The sequence below is a fragment of the Pristiophorus japonicus genome, chromosome 15, assembly GCF_044704955.1.
Source record: "Pristiophorus japonicus isolate sPriJap1 chromosome 15, sPriJap1.hap1, whole genome shotgun sequence".
Lineage (NCBI taxonomy): Eukaryota > Metazoa > Chordata > Chondrichthyes > Pristiophoridae > Pristiophorus > Pristiophorus japonicus.
This window is the reverse complement of record NC_091991.1, coordinates 120222325-120245585: the sequence shown is the minus strand read 5'-3', so window position 1 is coordinate 120245585 and position 23261 is coordinate 120222325.

Below are 23261 nucleotides of genomic sequence, written 5' to 3'. Positions count from 1 at the left end.
CCAGAGGCGCAGGTGGTTCACAAACACCCCTGGGATCACATGGGCTGGCCCAGCCAATGAAAGAAGGGAATCCCCATTCATGCTTATGGGGTTCCCGTTTGTACAGAATCACCATAAGTATGAATGGGGATCACTTCAAAAATACACAAACAAAATATATAAATAAAATTACATATTTAAAATTAATTAAAATTCCATTTAATTAAATATTTTAAAGAAAATAAACTTATTGGACAGGGTTTTTAATGGATAAATGAGTGATAACATTTTATTTTTCAATTTTTAAAAAACTCTTTTGCTGGTAAAAGCAGGCCTTACAACGGCTTTTGCCAGACGTGAGAATTTCAAGGGCATTCGCTGGACAGAAGTTGGACAAACAGCCCAAAACTCAGCACACAGAGGCCCTTTTTTTCAGATTCATACGATCTGTCAAGAGGATTCTCGGCAGATTTCAAGTTCTGGGTTTAAGTGCATGCGTAAACCCGTAGGGGCCGCAAATTCAGCCCCTTTATTTGTTGACATCACTTTCTCGTGTTGCACATTTTTGGCTGCTGCCTGGCAAGTGGCCTTTTAACTTATGCTGAGTGGTAAGAAAGGATTAACGGCAAGCAATGGAGGTTGTGAAAGGGATGCCTAGTTGTTGATAGGATGATTTATATTGGGGAAAGTGGTAGGAGGAGAAGGGCTGCGTCATCGCCCCAACTCTCTTCTCAATCTTCCTTGCTATCATGCTCCACCTCACAGTCAACAAGCTCCCCGCTAAACTACAGAACCAGTGGGAACCTGTTCAACCTTCGTCATCTCCAGGCCAGATCCAAGACCACCCCAACCTCTGTCGTCGAGCTACAGTACGCGGACGATGCCTGCGTCTGCACACATACAGAGGCCGCACTCCAGGACATAGCATGGGCCTTACGTTAAACATCCATAAGACAAAGGTCCTCCACCAGCCTGTCCTCACGGCACAGCACTGCACCCCAGTCATCAAGATCCACGGCACGGCCCTGGACAATGTGGACCACTTCCCATATCTCGGGAGCCTCCTATCAACAAGAGCAGGCATCGACGACGAGATCCAACACCGCCTCCAGTGCACCAGTGCAGCCTTCGGCTGCCTGAGGAAAAGAGTGTTTGAAGACCAGGCCCGCAAAACTGCCACCAAGCTCATGGTCTACAGGGCTGTAGTAATACCTGCCCTCCTGTATGGCTCAGAGACATGGACCATGTACAGTAGACACCTCAAGTTGCTGGAGAAATATCACCAATAATGTCTCTGCAGGATCCTACAAATCCCCTGGGAGGACAGGCGCACCAACATTAGCATTCTCATTCAGGCTAACATCCCCAGCATTGAAGCACTGACCACACTCGATCAGCTCCGCTGGGCAGGCCACATAGTCCGCATGCCAGACACAAGACTCCCAAAGCAAGCGCTCTACTTGGAGCTCCTTCACGGCAAATGAGCCAAAGGTGGGAAGCGGAAATGCTACAAGGACACCCTCAAAGCCTCTCTGATAAAGTGCAACATCCCCACTGACTATCCCCACTAGCCCAAGACCTCCCTAAGTGGAGGAAGTGCATCCGAGAGGGCGCTGAGCACCTCGAGTCTCATCGCCGAGAGCATGCAGAAATCAAGCGCAGGCAGCGGAAAGAGCGTGCGGCAAACCTGTCCCACCCACCCTTTCCCTCAACGACTATCTGTCCCACCTGTGACAGAGTCTGTGGCTCTCGTATTGGACTGTTCAGACACCTAAGAACTCACTTCAGGAGTGGAAGCAAGTCTTCCTCGATTCCGAGGGACTGCCTATGATGATGATGGAAGGAGAAGGGGGTATTGCATGTGTCTATCAGATGGATGAACCTTGCTATAATGAAGGCATCCCGGGCAGCAATGTGCGTCACTGCTCATCGATTGGCCGCATCATGTTCCTCCTCCTCCTCCTCCTCCCCTTGCCCTCCTCCTCCCCCTCGCTCCTCCTCATCTCTCCTCCTCCCCCTCACCCTCCTTCCCCCCCTCGCTCTCCTGCTCCACCTCATCTCTCCTCCTCCTCCTCCCCCTCACCCTCCTACTCCCCCTCGCTCTCCTGCTCCACCTTATCTCTCCTCCTCCTCCTCCTCCCCCTCACTCCCCTACTCCCCCTCGCTCTCCTGCTCCACCTCATCTCTCCTCCTCCTCCTTCCCCTCACCCTCCTACTCTCCCTCCTCCTCCTCGTCCTCTCCCTCCTCCTCCTCTCCCTCGCCCTCCTCCTCCCCCTCGCTCTCCTGCTCCTCCTCATCTCTCCTCCTCCTCCTCCCCCTCACCCTCCTCCCCACCCCCCGCTCTCCTGCTCCTCCTCATCTCTCCTCCTCCTCCTCCCCCTCACCCTCCTCCTCATCTCTCCTCCTCCTACCCCTCACCTTCCTCTCCCTCCTCCTCCCCTCCCTCTCACTCTCCTCCTTCTCCCCTCTCCCTCATCCTCCCCTTCGCCCTCCTCCTCCACACTCTCGCCCTCATGCTCCTCCTTCTCCTCCTCCTCCCCCTTACCCGCCTCCTCCTCCCTCTCGCTCTCCTCCTCCACCCCCTCACCCTTCTGTTTCTCCTCTTCTCTCCTCCTCCTCCCCCTCGCCCTCCTCCTCTCCCCCCTGCTCCTCCCCCTCACCCTCCTGCTCCTCCTCGGCTCCATGTTCTGCACCTGTTCCTCCTGAAAGTTCAAACGTTGCTGTGCAATCTTGTGCAGAGTGCAACACACCACGACCATTCTGGAGACCCTGGCTGGTGCGTATAGAAGGGCACCTGCAGATCTGTCCAGGCACCTGAAGTGCATCTTCAGTATGCTGATGGCTTGCTCAATGACACAACTGGTTGTCATATCGCTTTCATTGTATCGCTCCTGGGCCTCATTGGTTAGGTTCCTCATGGGTGCCATCAGTCACGTTTTAAGTACATAAGAACATAAGGACATAAGAAATAGGAGCAGGAGTAGGCCACCTGGCCACTTGAGCCTGCTCCGCCATTTAATAAGATCATGGCTGATCTGATCATGGACTCAGCTCCACTTCCCTCTCCGCTCCACATAACCCTTTACTCCCTAATCGCACAAAAATATGTCTATCTCCACCTTAAATATATTCACTGACGCAGCGTCCACAGCTCTCTAGGGCAGAGAATTCCATAGATTTACAACCATCTGAGAGAAGAAATTCCTCTTGTCATGTATCTCACACTAATGTACATAACTGTATCTTACCATGCTATACATGACTGTAACTAGAGATGACCTGTAACCACAAGCTTACCTTACCAGCAGGGATGCACTTGCAGGAGACACTGGATACTTGTCCCAGACAGGTATATAAGGACAGGTCTCAGGCAAGTGATTCATTTGAGAGCTGTGTAATAAAGGTGCAGATCCTGAGTGACCTTGACTTCAGTATGTGCCTCGTGTGAATCTGTACTGCAGGGACAGGACATTACAGTGGCGACGAGTTACGGGATTTCAGAATCCACAAAATGGTGACCAACGGCTCAGATGAAAAATACAATGATGGAGATAATTGGGAGGACTTTATAGAAAGGCTCCAGCAAAGCTTCGTAACCAAAGACTGGTTAGGCGACAATAAGGCAGACAAGAGAAGAGCCCATCTCTTGACCAGCTGTGGCTCGAAAACATACGCCTTAATGAAGGACCTGCTGGCACCCGAGAAACCAGCAAGCAAGTCATTTGAAGAGTTGAGCACACTGGTGAGAGACCAGCTGAAGCCAGTGAGCAGCCTACACATGGCCAGACACAGGTTCTACAACTACAGATGCTGTGTGGGCCAGAGCATACCCGACTTCGTGGCGGAACTTCGGAGGTTTGCTAGCTTATGTGAGTTCTCCGATGAACTAAGGAGAGAAGTACTGAGAGACTTTTTTATTGATGGAATAGGCCTCGCAGGCATATTCCAAAAGCTCATAGAGACCAAGAACTTGACCCGAGAGGCAGCAGCACTAGTTGCAAAGACATTCCTGGCAGGAGAAGAAGAAACGAGGTTGATCTACACTGCGGGTATGACAACTAACAAAACATCGGAACAAGGGGTTCACAGCGTGAAACAAGCCGCTACCCCCACACACAGACAAAGGCAGGAGAGCAGGCCCTCAACAGCAGGCAGTGGTGCCAGAAGCTATCAAGGACCACATAAATGGTCGTTCACACCTCATCAACCCACAATGCGAGCAATCAACTACAAACTGAGAGAAGCTCAAGAGAGATCAGCCAGAGGCAGCTCATCCTTTGGAAACAATGGAAGCGGTCTGTGCTAGAGATGTCGGGGAAGGCACTCATCAAGGGGGCGTCGATTTCAGCATGCTGTCTGCAGAAACTGCGACTATACATGGCATCTGGCCCGCATGTGCAGAAAAACGGCAGCTCGGCTGGTATACGAATCGGAAGGGTCGGAAAGCGGACCAGAAGACGGTGGGGACAGTACCCGGGACACCGAGGTACAGCAGGTCAATACGATCAATGGCCACTGCTCTTACAACAAGACACCTCCAATAATGATGAGGGTCCTACTCAACGGGATACCCATCAACATGGAGCTGGATACGGGAGCGAGTCAATCTCTCATGAGCGCTCAACAATTTGAACAGCTGTGGCCACACAAAAGAGACAGACCAAAACTCACAAGGGTCGACACCAAACTAAGGACCTATACCAAAGAAATCGTCCCAGTCCTTGCCAGCGTCATGCTCTCAGTCACACACAAAGGGACAGTGAACCGATTTCCCCTATGGATTGTCCCCGGAGATCTCCCAGCACTGCTGGGGAGAAGCTGGCTGGCAAAACTAAACTGGAAATGGGATGATGTTCATGCCATGTCGTCAGAGGAATGGACCTCCTGCTCAACAGTTCTAAGTCGATTTGAACATCTCTTTCAGCCAGGTGTGGGCACCTTCAAAGGGACTAAAGTCAAAATCTACATCACACAGGATGCCAGACCGGTCCATCACAAGGCTAGAGCTGTGCCTTATGTGATGAGGGAAAAGATTGAACATGAACTGGACAGGTTTCTGCGGGAAGGCATTATCTCACCTGTGGAATTTAGCGACTGGGCAAGTCCCATCGTCCCAGTCATGAAGCCGGATGGATCGGTACGAATCTGTGGGGATTACAAATCTACCATAAACAGAGTCTCCCTACAGGACCAATACCCACTGCCCAGAGCGGAGGACTTATTTGCCACATTGGCTGAAGGAAAACTTTTCTCAAAACTAGATCTCACATCTGCATATATGACGCAAGAATTGACCGACGAGTCCAAGCTACTCACCACCATCAACACACATCGAGGCCTTTTCATGTACAATCGATGCCCATTCGGCATCGGGTCGGCAGCTGCTATATTCCAGCGCAACATGGAGAGTCTGCTCAAGTCCATCCCGGGGACGGTTGTATTTCAAGACGACACAGGCAGGGACACCGACTCCCTACTCCGCAATTTGGAGGAAGTACTAAAGCGGTTGGATCGGTTGGCCTAAGTGTTAAGAAATCCAAGTGCCTGTTTCTCGCGCCCGAGGTTGAATTTTTGGGCAGAAGGATTGCCGCTGATGGAATCCGCCCAACAGAGTCCAAAACAGAAGCAATTCACCTGGCACCCAGGCCCTGGAATATCTCAGAACTGCGTGCCTTTCTCGGGCTGCTCAATTACTTTGGGAACTTTATGCAGAAATTAAGCACCCTGCTGGAGCCTCTCCATGTGCTACTCAGAAAGGGATGCGATTGGTTTTGTGGGGACGCCCAGGAACTCGCCTTCAACAAGGCACGCAACCTTCTGTGTTCCAACAGTGTTTTGGCTTTCGTTGATCCAGGTAAAAAGATAGTTCTTAAATGTGATGCGTTAGCGTATGGGGTCGGCTGCGTTTTACAACATGTCAGTAGTGCGGGTAAATTACAACCCATAGCTTATGCCTCCAGGTTAATTTCGCGGGCGGGTACAGAATGGTGGAGAAGGAGGCGCTCGCGTGCGTGTACGGTGTCAAAAAGGTGCACCAATAATTTTTCGGGGCGAAGTTCGCGTCAGAAACCGACCACAAGCCCCTCACGTCCCTACTATCTGAGAGCAAGGCAATAAACGCCAACACCTCGGCGCACATTCAACGGTGGACACTTATGCTGGCCTCTTACGATTACACCATAAGGCACAGACCAAGCGACGCGCTTAGCAGGCTACTCCTGGCGACCACGGAAGGGTCTGATGAACAGGACTGTGAGATAGTCATGGCAATCAACGCCTTTGAGTCCACAGGTTCGCCCATGACGGCTCGCCAAATCAGAGCCTGGACGACCAGCGACCCCACGTTATCCCGAGTACAAAGATGTGTCCTAACTGGTGACTGGGCAGAGGCTCGCGATGCCTGACCCGAGGAGATCAAACCTTTCCATAGGTGCATGCATGAGCTGTCACTACAAGCAGACTGCCTGATGTGGGGCAGCCGAGTAGTTATGCCTCTGCGAGGCAGAGAGGCATTTGTCCGGGAGCTCCACTGCGAGCACTCGGGGATCGTTCTCATGAAGGCCATAGCCAGATCCCACGTCTGGTGGCCTGGCATTGACGCGGACTTGGAGCTCTGCGTCCGACGGTGCACCATTTGTGCCCAACTCAGTAATGCCCCCAGGGAGGCCCCCCTGAGCCCCTGGCCCACCAAACCGTGGTCGCGGGTGCACGTAGACTACGCGGGCCCATTCATGGGCAAAATGTTCCTCGTAGTTGTAGATACATTTTCAAAATGGATCGAATGCACCATTATAAACTCGAGCACCACCTCCACCACTGTGGAGAGGCTTGCAACTATGTTTGCAACGCACGGCATTCCTGACATATTGGTCAGTGATAATGGTCCGTGCTTCACCAGTGCAGAATTCCAAGATTTTATGAGTGACCATGGCATAAATCACGTTAAGACGGCACCATTCAAGCCGGCCTCCAACGGCCAGGTGGAGTGAGCAGTGCAGATCATTAAACAAGGCATGCTCAAAATCCAAGGTCCCACGCTGCAGGGCTGCCTGTCGTGACTGCTGCTGGCATACAGATCTCGTCCGCATTCATTGACTGGAGTTCCTCCCGTGCAACTATTAATGAAATGGACCTTAACGACAAGGCTCTCATTAATCCTCCCAGACATGCATGAAATCGTTGAGGCAAAGCGCCGTAAGCTAACCAAGTACCATGACCGAAATTCGAGGGGGAGGTGGAATGAGATCGGGGACAAAGTGTTTGTGCTAAACTATGGCAGGGGTCCCAAATGGCTTGCAGGGACAGTAACAGGCAAGGAAGGAAACAGGCTACTGGTGATACAAATGGACAATGGCCAAACCTACCGGAGGCATGTAGACCAAGTCAAAAGTAGATTTACCAACAACACTGCTGAACCAGAAGCAGACTACAATGTGGAACTCACACCACACCTGGTGGACAGACAGAGGGAACAACCTGAGGAAAGGGCAATCCCAACAGACACCAACAATCATACTGAACGAAACAGACAGCCCAGGTGAGATACCAGCAATCACACCGAAAGAAAAACAGACACCAAGGCAAACAACTGAACCACAACGAAGATGCTCCACGCGAGAGCGTAGACCACCTGAGAGACTGAACCTATAAAGACAATAAGACCTTGGGGAAGGGTTATGTCATGTATCTCACGCTACTGTACATAACTGTATCTTACCATGCTATACATGACTGTAACTAGAGATGACCTGTAACCACAAGCTTACCTTACCACCAAGGGGACACTTGCAGGAGACATTGGATACCTGTCCCAGACAGGTATATAAGGACAGGTCTCAGGCAAGTGATTCATTCGAGAGCTGTGTAATAAAGGTGCAGGTCCTGAGTGACCTTGACTTCAGTTTGTGCCTCGTGTGAATCTGTACTGCAGGGACAGGACATTACACTCCTCATCTCAGTTTTGAATGGGTGGCCCCTTATTTTGAGACTATGGGCTAGAACCACTACTTTTTTTGCATGCTTAACGCCCACTTAACACCCATTTTATCGCTGTAATGATGTATAACGCCCATATATCACCCATTTTGGCACAAAATGGAAATTGACGGGCATTTTTCGGAAACTTATCGCTGAGTGTTACTTTCCCATGTGCTTAATACCGGGAAAAAATATTACCACCCGCCCACTTTTTTGGGCGGGATCATCAGAATGGGCAAATTCAACACCCATAATATCGCCCAGCGTTACTTTCCATGTGGATTTAATGCCAAGATTCAATATTAACGCCTGCTCACATTTTTTTGTCATAAAGAGCATATTTATCGAAACTAGCGGCCATGAGATCGCCCAGCGTCAATTTCACCATTTCGCACACATATCGCCCACAATATCGCTCGCCCAAAAAAACGCCCAGAAAAATTGGAACTAACTGGAACGAATCATAGTGTTATGGACACCATGTTCTAGATCACATGTTGCCTCCTTTAAAAGGCTGTTGTGCTTCAACCTCGGCGGAGTTCGGATATACTCTGCAGGTTGTTGGAGTTGATGTGAACATCTGTAAAAACATCTTGACCACACTGTGACCGATTGGAATTGAGGAGGTGTCTTCGTCGGGGCATTTCTTGTTTGTGACCAATTGGTGGAAATCAGAGAGCTTCTGCAATGGGGCCTGTCCTTTCTCACCCGCTCTTGCTGACCAATTAGATGCAGCAGACTTGACATCGCTGAAGGAACACTCCACTGCATTATGTGCCCAATGTAAGACGTGACAGACAGATGAGGAAGACCAGACGTTACACCCCCCCGCAAGTACAAGGAGAATCATTCTTACCTCGACTTGCCCGACATCATCTGCCTTTGGAGACTGCGCTTCCACAAAGAGGTTATCACTGAGGTATGCCAGCTGATAAGGGCAGATCTGCAGCCTGCCAGCACCATCAGCACTGCACTGTCCATCGAGGTCAAAGTCACCGCGGCACTGTCGTTCTATGCCTTGGGTTCTTTTCAGGCCACAGCTGGAGACATTTGCGGACTTTCTCAGCATGCCACACATCGCTGCATTAGACAGGTCACTGAAGCCCTGTACGCATGCAGGAGGGACTTGATCAGCTTCCCTATGACCAGGGAGGCACAGAGTGAGAGGGCTCTAGGATTCTCCAGAATTGCAAACTTCCTCAAGGTGCAGGGAGTAATAGACTTTACGCACATCGCGATATGGGCAAATTTTCAGGATGCTAAGGTTTTCAGGAACCGCAAGGGATTCCACTCCCTGAATGTCCAACTGGTTGTCGACCAGCAGCAAATTATACTGACAGTGAATGCTCAATTTCCGGGCAGCATCCATGATGCTAACAACCTGCGTGAGAGCACTGTATCTGACTTGTTTAACAATCAGCCACAAGGTCAATGCTGGATGCTTGGGGACAAAGGATATCGCCTCGCCACCTGGCTGATGACCCCCCCTGCGTGACACCCACACAGAAGCCGAGAGGCGATACAACGAGAGCCACAGAGCCACTCGGAATATCGTGGAGAAAACCATTGGAGTGCTGAAGCAGCGCTTTAGATGCCTGGATCACTCAGGAGGCGAGCTCCAATACCACTCTGAGCAGGTAACTCAATTTGTGGTGGTGTGCTCCATGCTGCACAACTTGGCTATCAGGAGGGGACTAGAATTGCCTGAGGAGTCTGACAGTCTACCTCACCAGAGAAAGGAAGAGGAGGACGAGGAGGCGGACGCTGACATCGGCCCAGACAATCAGGCTGATGCTGAAGCCATGCCCCCGCTCCCCTGTAGACCGCATGAAAGGGCCCATGGTGGCATGATAGCTGCACAAGCCTTACGTCAGGAGCTCATCAATGATCGCTTTACCTGAAAGAATGTTGGTGTTATTTACAAGGCTGACACACTGCTGGGTGTGCAGGTCATACATCAATGTTGGGCATCACCTTGGTGACAGTTAAAGTTTAAGTTGATTGAAGTTATTTGTAATTATACCCTTTGAGGTAAAGGAATCACCAGCGTGTAATGGTGCAGTTATCTGAACCAATGTCCTACGAGGTTTTGTTAAATAAAAAACATGTAAACCGAACATTAGTCTGAAATCATCAGTATTTCAGTACAAACCAACCCTCCCCCCCGACCCCCGCTTCTCCTCCCCACCTCTACTCCCTTCCCCTTCCCCTCCTGACTCCAAGCCGCCTGGCCGAGGAGGTCCTCAGGCGATGCTTCATTGTGGGGGAGGTGACGGCCGAAGCACTGCTTGGACGGATACGGGAGAGGACGTTCCCAAGGTGGGAAGGTGCTCTGAGCCATAAGCAAGATGTTGATGCTGGCTCTCATTTGTGGTTGGCAATGGGGGTGCGCCACCTTGGGGTGCAGTGCTGTGCTCCGGGACCACTGGGAGCCCTCTGTCACCAGTGTTCCTGGCTACCAGCTCCAAGGCCTCCTCCATCCCTTCCATGTTATTTCTTATTTGTTGGACAAAAACTCGGTGCCAACTATGTTCTTGGTGCTTAGTCGGCTTTTTGCTGCTGGTGAATCTCCGTTGTTCCTTCCACAACAGCCAGACAAGCACACACCACAGCCACACACTCTTTCGGTGCCTCTGAACTCCCTCTCTCTCTGTCTCCTCTTCTGCGCATGTCATGATGACTCTTGACCTCCTGAATCGTGGGAACCGAGTGTTGCCATGCCGTTGCGAAGGACGGCCACACTTTACGGCAGAAGGTCAAAAAAATTTAACATTACTGTCCATTTGATATCGCTCGCTGTAACTCCAATTTTCAAAAATGGAAACGAAGTGTTTTGAGAATGGGCAAGAAGCCAGCCATTTGAAAACCCTCTTTTAATAACACCCATTTTTTGGCGATAATCACAAATGTGGAAGTTCTAGCCCTATGTCCCTTAGTTTTAGTTTCCCCTATGAGTGGAAATATCTCTCTGCATCCACCTTGTCGAGCTCCCTCATTATCTGATATGTTTCGATTAGATCACCTCTCATTCTTCTGAACTCCAATGAGTATAAGCCCAACTTACTCATTCTATCTTCATAAGTCAACCCCCTCATCTCTGGAATCAACCTAGTGAACTTTCTCTGAACAGCCTCCAATGCAGGTATATCCTTCCTTAAATACGGAGACCAAAACTGCACGCAGTACTCCAGGTGTGGCTTCACCAATACCCTGTACAGTTGTAGTAAGACTTCTCTGCTTTTATACTCTATCCCCCTTGCAATAAAGGCCAACATTCCATTTGCCTTCCTGATTATACTTTCTGTACCTGCATACTCCTGGTGTTTCATGCACAAGGACCCCAGGGTCCCTCTGTACTGCAGCACTTTGCAATTTTTCTCCATTTAAATTATAATTTGTTTTTCTATTATTTCTGCCAAAGTGGATAACCTCACATTTTCCCACATTATACTCCATCAGCCAAATTTTTGCCCACTCACTTAGCCTGTCTATATTACTTTGCAGATTGTGTCCTCCTCACAATTTGCTTTCTCTTCCATCTTTGTATCATCAGCAAACTTGGCTACGTTACACTCGGTCCCTTCATCCAAGTCATTAATATAAATTGTAAGTAGTTGATGCCCCAGCACTGATCCCTGCGGTACCCCACTAGTTACTGTTTGCCAACTGTAAAATGACCCATTTATCCTGACTCTCTGTTTTCTGTTAGTCAGCCAATCCTCTCTCCATGTTGTTATGTATGTAAACATTACCAATGTGTAAGATTGCCACCAGGGGGTGTACCTGTAGGAGACCCAAGTGTCACCTGCACACCCTGGGCAAGCAGATATAAAAGGCAGTCTACCATGCTGCCTCCTCAATCTGGAGTTAAAATAAAGAGACCAAGGTCACAGCGCCAAAATGCAGATCCATCTAGTCCCTGATGCACAACCCAAACATCACAAGTCCCAAGCAGTTTCATACGTGATGCGAGAGAAAGTCAAGATCGAGCTGAACAAACTTCAATGAGAGGGGATCATATCGCCAGTCAAGTTCAACAAGTGGGCCAGTCCAATTGTTCCAATGTTGAAAAGCGATGGGACGGTCAGAATCTGCGGGGACTACAAGGTAACGATCAACCAAGTTACAGGACCAGGACCCACTACCCAAAGCGGATGACCTGCTTGCAACGCTAGCAAGGGGGGAAGTCGTTCACCAAGCTGGATCTAACCTCTGCTTACATGAAACAGGAGCTGGCTGAACCTTCGAAAAAATTGACGTGCATCAACATGCACAGAGGACTGTTCATAAACCACAGATGCCCCATTGGGATTGATTCGGCGGCGGCCATTTTCCAGAGGAACAAGGATAGTCTGCTGAAATCGGTTCCACGCACCGTGGTGTACCAAGATGACATCTTGATCACTGACCGCAACACCACCGAACATTTGCACAACCTGGAAGAGGTTCTTAAGCGACTGGGCAGAGTGGGACTCAATTTGAAATGCTCCGTGTGTTTTCCTGGCACCAGAGGTCGAATTTCTGGGGAGAAAGATTACAGCGGACGGCATCAGACCCACGGACTCCAAGACGGAGGCCATCATAGAATGCACCTAGACTATAGAATGTGGCGGAGCTGCTTTCGTTCCTGGGACTCCTCAACTATTTTGGTAACTTTCTACCGGAGTTGAGCACTTTGCTGGAACCATTGCATTTATTGCTATGCAAGGGTGAGGACTGGGTTTGGGGTAAAGCTCAAGAGACAGCCTTTAACAAGGCCAGAAACCTGCTATGTTCCAACAAGTTACTTGTATTGTATGACCCGTGTAAACATTTAGTACTAGCTTGTGATGCATCTTCGTACGGGGTCAGTTGTGTGTTACAACAAGCCAATGGGTCAAGCAAACTGCAACCGGTTGCATATGCATCCAGAAGTTTATCTAAGGCTGAAAGAGCCTACTGTATGGTTGAAAAAGAAGCATTAGCATGCATATATGGGGTTAAGAAATGCACCAATGCCTATTTGGACTCGAGTTCAAGCTCAAACCGACCATAAGCTGCTCTTTCGTTGTTCTCAGAAAGCAAAGATATTAACACCAATGCTTCGTCCCGCATCCAAAGATGGGCACTAATGTTATCTGCGCATGATTATGTAATCCGCCACAGACCAGGCACTTGGAACTGTGTGGATGCCCTCAGTCGGCTACCATTGTCCATCACCGGGGTGGAAATGGTGCAACCCGCAGACTTGCTCCTTGTAATGGATGCTTTTGAGAACGAGAGGTCACCCATCATGGCTCACCAGATCAGGACCTGGACTAGCCAGGACCCTGTGCTATCACTAGTAAAAAGCTGTGTCCTCAATGGGAGCTGGTCAGCAGTCCCAGGGGAAATGCAAGATGAAATTAAGCCGGTCCATTGACGCAAGGATGAAATGTCCATCCATTCGGATTGCCTCCAATGGGGGAATTGTGTAATTTTCCCAAAAAGAGGCAGGGAAACGTTTATATGCGACCTTCACAGTACTCACCCAGGCATAGTCATGATGAAGGCTATCGCCAGGTCGCACATTTTGTGGCCCGGCATTGACTCGGAATTGGAATCATGTGCACACCAATGCAACACTTGCTCAATGTTGAGCAACACACCCAGGGAGGCCCCACTGAGTCTGTGGTCATGGCCCTCCAAACCATGTTCAAGGGTCCACATAGATTTCGCTGGTCCCTTTCTAGGAAAGATGTTCCTAGTAGCAGTGGATGCCTACTCTAAATGGATTGAATGTACAATAATGTCATCATGTACATCCACTGCCATCATTGAAAGCCTCCGGGCCATGTTCGCCACCCATGGTTTGCCCGACATTCTTGTGAGTGACAATGGACCATGCTTCACCAGCTCAGAGTTCAATGAGTTCATGACGCACAATGGCATCAAGCATGTCAGGTCTGCGCCGATTAAGCCCACATCCAATGGTCAAGCGGAACGGGCAGTCCAAACCATCAAGCAGAGCTTGAAACGTGTGACTATCTCGTATTCTGCTCAGCTACCGCACGCGACCCCACTCGCTTACTGGGGTTCCCCCGGCAGAATTGCTAATGAAGAGTGCACTTAAAACCAGGCTCTCCTTCGTCCATCCAGATCTCAATGATCATGTAGAAACCCGGCGTCACCGGCATAACGTGTACCACGATCGCGCGGATATATCACGCAACACTGAAGTTAATGACCTTGTGTTTGTTCTTAATTACGGTCATGGTCCCAAATGGGTTGCTGGCCATATGTTAGCCAAGGAGTGGAACAGAGTGTTTGTTGTCAAACTTTTGAATGGACAAATGTGCAGAAAGCACTTGGATCAGACCAAACTGTGGTTCACTGACAACCAAGAGCATTTTAAAGAGTACATTACTATAATTGATCCACCCACACACACCCAACCAGCAATCAACCTCGCGGTCAACCACGAGGATGAACCCACCATGCCCAACAGTACGATCAGACCAGCCACACCACAGTGCAGCAATGATCCGACCGACTCACTCATGCCAGGATTTCAACTCAGGCGATCAACCCGGGAACGCAGAGCCCCGGATCACCTCAACTTGTAAATAACTTGTACATAAGGCATTGGGGGGGGGGGGGAATGGTGTTATGTATGTAAACATTACCAATGTGTAAGACTTGCCACCAGGGGGCGCACCTGTGGGAGACCCAAGGGTCACCTGCACACCCTGAGCAAGCAGGTATAAAAGGCAGTCTACCATGCTGCCTCCTCATTCTGGACTTACACTAAAGAGACCAAGGTCACAACAATTTGAGCTTAAGAGGGAGTTAGATATGGCCCTTATGGCTAAGGGGATCAAGGGGTATGGAGAGAAAGCAGGAAAGGGGTAATCAGCCATGATCTTATTGAATGGTGGTGCAGGCTCGAAGGGTTGAATGGCCTACTCCTGCACCTATTTTCTATGTTTCTATGTTTCTATGTAAGATATACAGTCTTGTGGAGTTATTCTAAACATAATACATGCTAATATATTACCCCCAACCCCGTGAGCTTTTATCTTGTGCAGTAACCTTTTATGTGGCACCTTATCGAACACCTTTTGGAAATCCAAATACACCACATTCACTGGTTCCCCCTTATCCATCCTGCTCGTTACATCATCAAAGAACAAATCTGTCAAACATGATTTCCCTTTCATAAAACCATGCTAACTCTGCTTGATTGAATTATGCTTTTCCAAATGTCCCGCTACTGCTTCCTTAATAATGGACTCCAGCAATTTCCCAACGACAGATGTTAGGCTAACTGGTCTGTAGGTTCTTGCTTTTTGTCTGACTCCATTTTTAAATAGGAGCATTACATTTGCAGTTTTCCAATCCGCTGGTATCTCTTGTCTCCAAGAAGCCAGCTGGTAAGTACTTCGAGATGCGAAGAGATCAGGAGGGGTGGAGTGGTGCAGGATGAGGGAGATGCATCACGGCAGCTGCCTGGGAATTTTGCGCAAACCTGCATAAGCATCTTTTTGTGATTAAGCACCAGTTGAACTTTGATGGAGTGCAAGCCGTAGAGGTTGACGAACACTCCTGGGTAATCTGGGGTTGCCGGTACTGCCACATGTGGGAAGCCAGCCAGAGCCGCAAACCCGAGCGCCTGCACCATTGGTGACAAAGTTGGCATAATTGCCTGCTCTGGTAAACAAGTCATCAGTCACCTGTGTAATGCATTTATGGGCTGCCAACTGCACGATCCTGCACAGCCCTGGAAGGAGCCTGAGGCGAAGAAGTTGAGGGTGGTTGTGACCTTGATAGCCGTCGGTAAAGCATGGCCACCAGGTTTATTAGGCAGAAGGTCTTCTTCCAGCAGGCTGCAAATGTCTGCCACCTCCTGGCGTGAGACCCTGAGCCTCCTGAGACACTGGTGTTCCGACATGTCCAGGAAGCTGATCCTCTGCCTGTAGACCCTGTGTACGGCCTCCTGCGAGCTGCAACTCTCTGCTCATCCCCTCTCCTGTGGAGTGGCAGGTCTGTGAGGAGCAGGCTGTTGGTGCTCCTGCTGCTATTGGTGATGTTGGTCATCTTGATCCTCATCTGAGGTCCAAAGTTAAACAGCATAAGCAGCGTGCATGCTGATAGATCATAGCTGCAAGATCAGATGCTCAAACCTCCAAAGTAGTGAACGTCACCTGTAAAGTTGTGAAAGTGAGCTCTCAGCACAAGTACTGTGAACAAAATCTTTCACACAACCAGGCAAGAAAGCAGCTGGGAGGTTTCAGTACTTATGGGAATTTTTCCCTGTCATTACATCAGCCCCTCAGTTATGTTCTGGCCTTGCTTTCACTGCCGAGATCCAGGAAGCCCGGGAAATCCCTGCACCCACACTTAAATCCCCAAACCCGGGTTCATACCGCTCCCAATGAGCTATTAACATATTGAAATTGACAATCCGCCTCTCCCGAGGTGGCTGCTCGCACACAGTCCAACTTGCTGACGTTAAATGCAGAAGTTGATGGGCTGGAGCCGGCTTCTCGACACGATGTCAATTTCACCGCCTTTAACCCACCCACCCGCTCCCAAACCCACTCGCTGCTGCTGGTAAAAATTCCCTCAAATGTTGCAGAAAACTGTCCTGAACACATTCAAGAAATTAGGTAATTGAATAATTGGAGGTGTAAAGCCAGCATAAATCAGTATGCCAGCCTCTCCTACCCTTTTAGATAAAACACTTGATGTTGCAAAGTCCCAGATCATCAGTCCCAGCTAAGAAATGGAGAACCCACCCAAGAGATGCTGCCTTTGCATGTAACTGATTTATGCCGGCTTTATACCGAAACATTGCTATATGTGAGCTCCACCATCCATTGCGCAGCTTCCGTGATACGTCTGCCAACATTTTCCAACGCTCATGTAAATAGCCCACCCCACGCAAAATACCCTCACTCGAATTTCCTTGATTTGCTCGAACAATGTACTCGCGCAGCTTTACAGCCAAATGTGTATGTGCAGCACTGCCTGTGTTACCTGATATCAGCATCACTGAGATCGCTGGAGTTTGCTAACAATTTGTCTGTGCACATTTTTTTAACTTGTTAAGTTTTGACTGAGTCCTGCACTATTCGTAACCAAATCAGTCTCAGTGCTCCTGAGATTTGTCAGATCGCCGCCTGTCGCCACTGGTTCGAAAGAACTAGGCAGCTGGAATGGGCGTACCCCTGTCCTGCAGCATAATAGAGGAGGAAGAGGAACTGCAAGGCGAGAAGCTCTGAGAGTGAGCTGCAATGGCTGAGTGAAAGCAGTCTGATATATTTCTCGAATTGGTGGCATTCCATTTGCACTTGTTTGCTGCCAGTTTGTACTTTCAAGTGCAGGTGAATGGGCTCCACAGGAAATGTAAGTTCCCATTGACAAGATTGGGATAGAAACTGGAATCAATTATAATGTCATTTTTGGCTCCAACTTGTCTCTACTTAACCCATTACTTAGACTTTGCCTTTCTTCTACCACTATATGTGGCTCGGTGTCAAATTTATCTGTTTTGTCTTACAACACTGCTGTGAAGCGACTTGGGACGTTTTACTATAGGAAAGGCACTATATAAATAAAAGTTGCTGTTGTTGCTGTTGTTATATTTTTAAAAAACCTGAACAAACAAGATGGCTGCTGGAGTGGCCGCTCCCTAGGGAGCTCCCCTGCCAAACAGCTCCTCGGCAATTTTTCCACCCTCAACCTTCCCCCTCCCACTGTCTAAACTTCCCCTAGCCCTAAAAGACCCAAATAGGGGTCTGAAAAACCTAAATCCCTACCTTAATCCCAAACTTGCGAGTCCCACAAGTTCAGGCCTACCTCAGGCTTCCCGCCACACCACCCATCGGCGACGGCGGCTGGGCCTCCCGGCTGGGCTTCCTGTGGTAACTGGGCATCTCAGCTGAGCTTCCTGTGGCAACTGGGCCTCCCAGCTGGACCTCCTGCGGTGACTGGGCGGCTGGGCCTGGCTATCGTGCCTCCACCCCCGCCCCCCCCAACCTCCAGCGGCGATCGGAACAACTCCAGCGGCGGCAGATGGGCCTCTCCTCCAGACGGAATCTGGGCCTCCATGGCGACGGCTGGACCTCCTCCTCAACAGCGACCCGGTCGGTTGGCCTACCCCCCTCCTTCAGCGATAACTGGACCTCTCCTTCTCCACTGATGTCCTGGCCTCCTCTCCTCCTCCAGCACGTGGTGAGTACCATGGCTGTGACACCCCCTGCCCTCCCACTCTGAACCCCAGTGGGCCACTGACCCTCCCAATGCCTGCCCCCAACCAAGCCTTGGACCACCGACCATCAAGGGCTCTACCCAGCGCTGAGCCTGTGGCCAACATCTCACCGTAGGCAACTAGGCCCATACAGCGGAGCCTGGTCTCCTGTTGTCTTGGACCCCCTTGCCACTGGATCAAGACCTTGCTTAGCTAAGCCCGTGTGGTAGCCAGTGTGCAACGACCACCCCACATTGAAAGAACTCACGCACAGGCATCTTCCACTCCTCTAACATGAAGTTCTGGACCTGGAACGTCAGGACCCTCATGGATAACTTCAACAGTGACAGACTGGAACACCGCACCGCCATAGTTGCCCGGGAACTTAGACGCTTTGATATCGACATCGACGCCCTAAGCGAGACCCGGTGGGCAGGGGAAGGCCAGCTCAAGGAACAAGGTGGAGGTTACATCTTCTTCTGGAAAGAGAAACCAGAGGAAGAACACCGCCTTCACGGAGTCGGCTTTCGGCATCAAAAAGGAGCTGATCGACCTCCTCAAAGACTCCCCTGCAGGGTTAACGAACGCCTCATGACTCTTCGACTCACCCTGTCCTGGAACCAGTGCACCACAGTCATCAATGCGTATGCCCCAACACTCGATGCGACAGATAAGGCCAAAGAGGATTTTTACTCCAACCTCAAAAAATCCCTGTCCTGTGACCCTGCGAGCGACAAACTGATCTTCCTCCGTGACTTCAATGCCAGGGTCGACAAAGACACAGCCCTCTGGGGAGGTGTGATTGGCAGAGAGGGGGTAGGGAAAGCCAACACCAGCGGTACCCTACTCCTGACAAAATGTCTAGAACACGAACTCCTCATCACCAACACCCTGTTCCGCCAGAGGGACAAATACAAGGCATCGTGACAACACCCTCGCTCCAAACACTGGCAACTGCTCGACTATGTCATCGTCCGAGCCAGGGATCGCAAGAATGTGTGCATCACCTGTGCCATGACAGGAGCTGACGACTGCTGAACGGACCACCACCTAATCTGATCCATCATCAACATTAACATAGCCCCAAAGCGGCGAGGGCAGCAGAAGCAGTGCCGCAAAAATTCAATGCCGGGGCACTTAAGGAACCAGCTAAGGGAGCCCTATACAGTCAGTGCCTCACAGCTAACCTGGTATGCCTTGATGACCCCAAGACGCAGAATGCCCACAGCGCTTGGTCTGCCCTTCAAGCCTCCATAACCAATTCCTGCAAAGAGATGCTCAGTCATTCAACTAGGAAACACCAGGACTGCTTTGATGAGAATGACCAGGAGATCCAAGAGCTAATAGATCACAAGCACAGGGCATTTTTGAGCTTTAAACAACAACCCAACTTGGCAGCATCAAAGCAGCATTACAGACAGCTCATGGGTGAGGTCCAACAAAAAATCTGGGACCTAAAGAACAGGTGGTGGATGGAGAAAGCACAGGAGATACAGCAGCTGGCCGACAGCCATGATGTGCGTGGATTCTTCATCGCAGTCAAGGCCACTATGGTCCAAACACCCAAGGCCCCACCCCACTGCTGGCCAAGAATGGGGAAACAGTCATCAAGGACACCGAGGCAGTCAGGGCCCACTGGAAGGAGTATTTCGAAGATCTCCTCAATCAAGACTCTGCCCTTGACTCAAGTGTTCTCGACTCCATTCCGCAGCATGCTACCCGCCACCACCTCAGTGAGACCCCAACACTGCATGAGGTAGAAAAAGCCATAAGACAGCTAAAAAACAACAGCTTCGGGAGCGGATGGAATCCCTGCAGAGGCACTGAAGTATGGTGGAGAGGCAGTGCTGACGCGAATACATGACCTCATCTCGCTCATCTGGAGGGAGGAGAGCATGCCGGGAGATCTCAGAGATGCAGTGATCGTGACCATCTTTAAAAAAAGGGAGAAGTCTGACTGCAGCAACTACAGAGGAATCTCCCTGCTATCAGCCACTGGGAAAGTCATCGCTGGAGTCCTCCTCAACCGTCTTCACCCTGTGGCCGAGGAGCTCCTGCCGGAGTCACAGTGTGGATTTCGTCCCCGACGGGGCACAACGGTGATTTTTGCAGTGCAACAGCTGCAGGAAAAATGCAGGGAACAGCGCCAGCCCTTATACAGGGCCTTCTTCAACCTTACAAAGGCCTTTGACAATGTCAACCGCGAGGGTCTATGGAGCATCTTCCTCCACTTCGGATGCCCCCAAAAGTTCGTCACCATCCTCCGCCTGCTCCATGAAGACAAGCAGGCCGTGATCGTTACCAGAGAATCCATTACAGACCCAATCCACGTCCGGACCAGGGTCAAACAGGGCTACGTCATCGCCCCAACCCTCTTCTCAATTTTCCTCGCTGCCATGCTCCACCTCACAGTCAACAAGCTCCCCGCTGGAGTGGAACTAAATGACAGAACCAGTGGGAACCTGTTCAACCTTCGCCATCTCCAGGCCAGGTCCAAGACCACCCCAACCTCTGTCGTCGAGTTACAGTACGTGGACGACGCCTGCGTCTACGCACATACAGAGGCTGAACTCCAGGACATAGTCGATGTATTTACTGAGGCGTATGAAAGCTTGGTCCTTACGCTAAACATCAGTAAGACAAAGGTCCTCCACCAGCCTGTCCTCGCCACACAGCACTGCCCTACAGTCATCAAGATCCATGGCGCAGCCCTGGACACCGTGGACCACTTCCTTTATTTCGGGAGCCTCCTATCAACAAGAGCAGGCATTGATCACGAGATCCAACACCGCTTCCAGTGCACCAGTGCAGCCTTCGACCGCCTGAGGAAAAGAGTGTTTGAAGACCAGGCCCTCAAAACTGTCACCAAGCTCATGGTCTATAGGGCTGTAGTAATACCCGCCCTCCCGAATGGCTCAGAAACATGGACCATGTACAATAGACACCTCAAATCGTTGGAGAAATATCACCAACGATGTCTCCTACAAATCCCCGGGAGGACAGACGCACCAACGTTAGCGTCCTCGACCAGGCAAACTTCCCCAGCATTGAAGCACTGACCACATTTGATCAGCTCCACTGGGCAGGCCACATTGTTCGCATGCCAGACAGGAGACTCCCAAAGCAAGCATTCTACTTGGAACTCCTTCACGGAAAACGAGCCTAAGGTGGGCAGCGGACACGTTACAAGGACACCCTCAAAGCTTCCCTGATAAAGTGCAACATCCCCACTGACACCTAAGTAGAGGAAGTGCATCCAGGAGGGCACTGAGCTCCTCGACTCTCGTCGCGAGAGCATGCAGAAATCAAGCGCAGGCTGCGGAAAGAGCATGCGGCAAACCAGTCCCGTCCACTCCTTCCCTCAATGACTATTTGTCCCACCTGTGACAGAGACTGTGGTTCTCGTATTGGACTGTACACCCACCTAAGAACTCATGTTAAGAATGGAAGCAAGTCTTCCTCGATTCCAAGGGACTGCCTATGATGATGATAATGATAATTCAAACACCTCTGAAATAGCCAGTCATTTGTAACTAGCAATCGTTTCCTGGGTGACATGAATAGCACTGGATAACTTACAAAACTAAACTATGGCTTCCTGTGGTAGATTACTTCCATTGCTGTTAATACCAGATTTCAACATAAATTAAATTCAATTAATATGCTATATGTCAGATAAGAAATATGTCTCTACAGTAAGTATTCATTTTTACTGGCCCACCACAGGCATCTTCAATAGTTATGTTGTGCAACAAACACAAATTTGTATGTCGGGTCATTTGAAAACATTTAGCGATGCATGCGACATTGTAGGGAATCAGGATCTGTCTCTGGTGTTTTGAAGTGAAGCAGATTTCAGTGAATTATTTGGAGGGCTCTTCGAATGAGTTCAAGGAGTGCATGGCCAAATAGAATGTTCTAAAAGTGCTCTCAATCAAAAGGATCCTTCAAAGAAACACTTCAATCGCATTGAAATGAAAAATCTATACTTGAAGACGGCATCAAGGTTTGGCTTAGATCAACAGGACTAGCTTTTCATGTTGTTTACAAACTGTGCCAAGATATGATCAGATCACTCACTGCACATCAACAGAGCTCTCACTAAAGGCCTTGGGGGTGGGGGTAGGGGGTTGGGGGGGAGCTGGGAATTGGTCAATGACAGTTACACAAATTGGGTTGATAATGAATGGGCTGCCTTTGCTACGCCAAATACATTTTGTTTTGCATTCACTTCAATTTTGTGCCACTGCCAATGACCAATTTCACCCCGCTGAGTTGGAAATTTCTCATTTGCAAAACAGAAATTCCTATATTCATGCACACGCACACACATAATTTTGCACACATCATACATATATATTACATACATATTATATATGTGTATAGACTTGGGGACAAAAGGCTGCAATCCCTACAGTAATGCAGGAATACGCACACATAGGGCAGAATTTTCCGGGGTGGTAGCGGGCGTGATCGGTGGCTGGTTGGGTTGAAAAGTTGTTATTTTTCACTGGGGCTCGGGAACCCGCTGTAATCTCGCTCCCATGTGCCTTTCTCTCAGATGTGTCTGTAACCGCAGAGCCCATCTGACCAGCAGCGGCGGGGACCAAATTGAAATAATCATCAGGTACTTTAAAGGCACTTAAGAGCCATTTCTCACTTACTTTTTAAATTTCCCTGCATGGCCATGGGATTCAAGTAGCTCGGCAACCATCTCTCATCATTGACAGATCGCTTCTATCATCTATATTTCACCTGCCATCTATTCCATCAGCATTGATGCACTTTATACTGACTCACCTTTGTCCTCAGAATCAGACCACGATGAGCCTGAACACCAGCAGCACCAGGCACACCAACTAAAACACCACCAACCTTCTCTGCAATCACCTAATGCTGCACAGGACAGAGGACATCACCACCCAAGCACATTGCTGCCCGGGAGGCCAGGGATGGCCTCACTATGGCCAGATTTACTTCATTTCATGCTGTACACCCTGGCTGCCGCATGATGCACCAGGTGGCACCATCCCACACCAGCACCATAGAGCATTCCTACAATGGCCAAGCCATTCCTTTCACACTAAAAAGGAA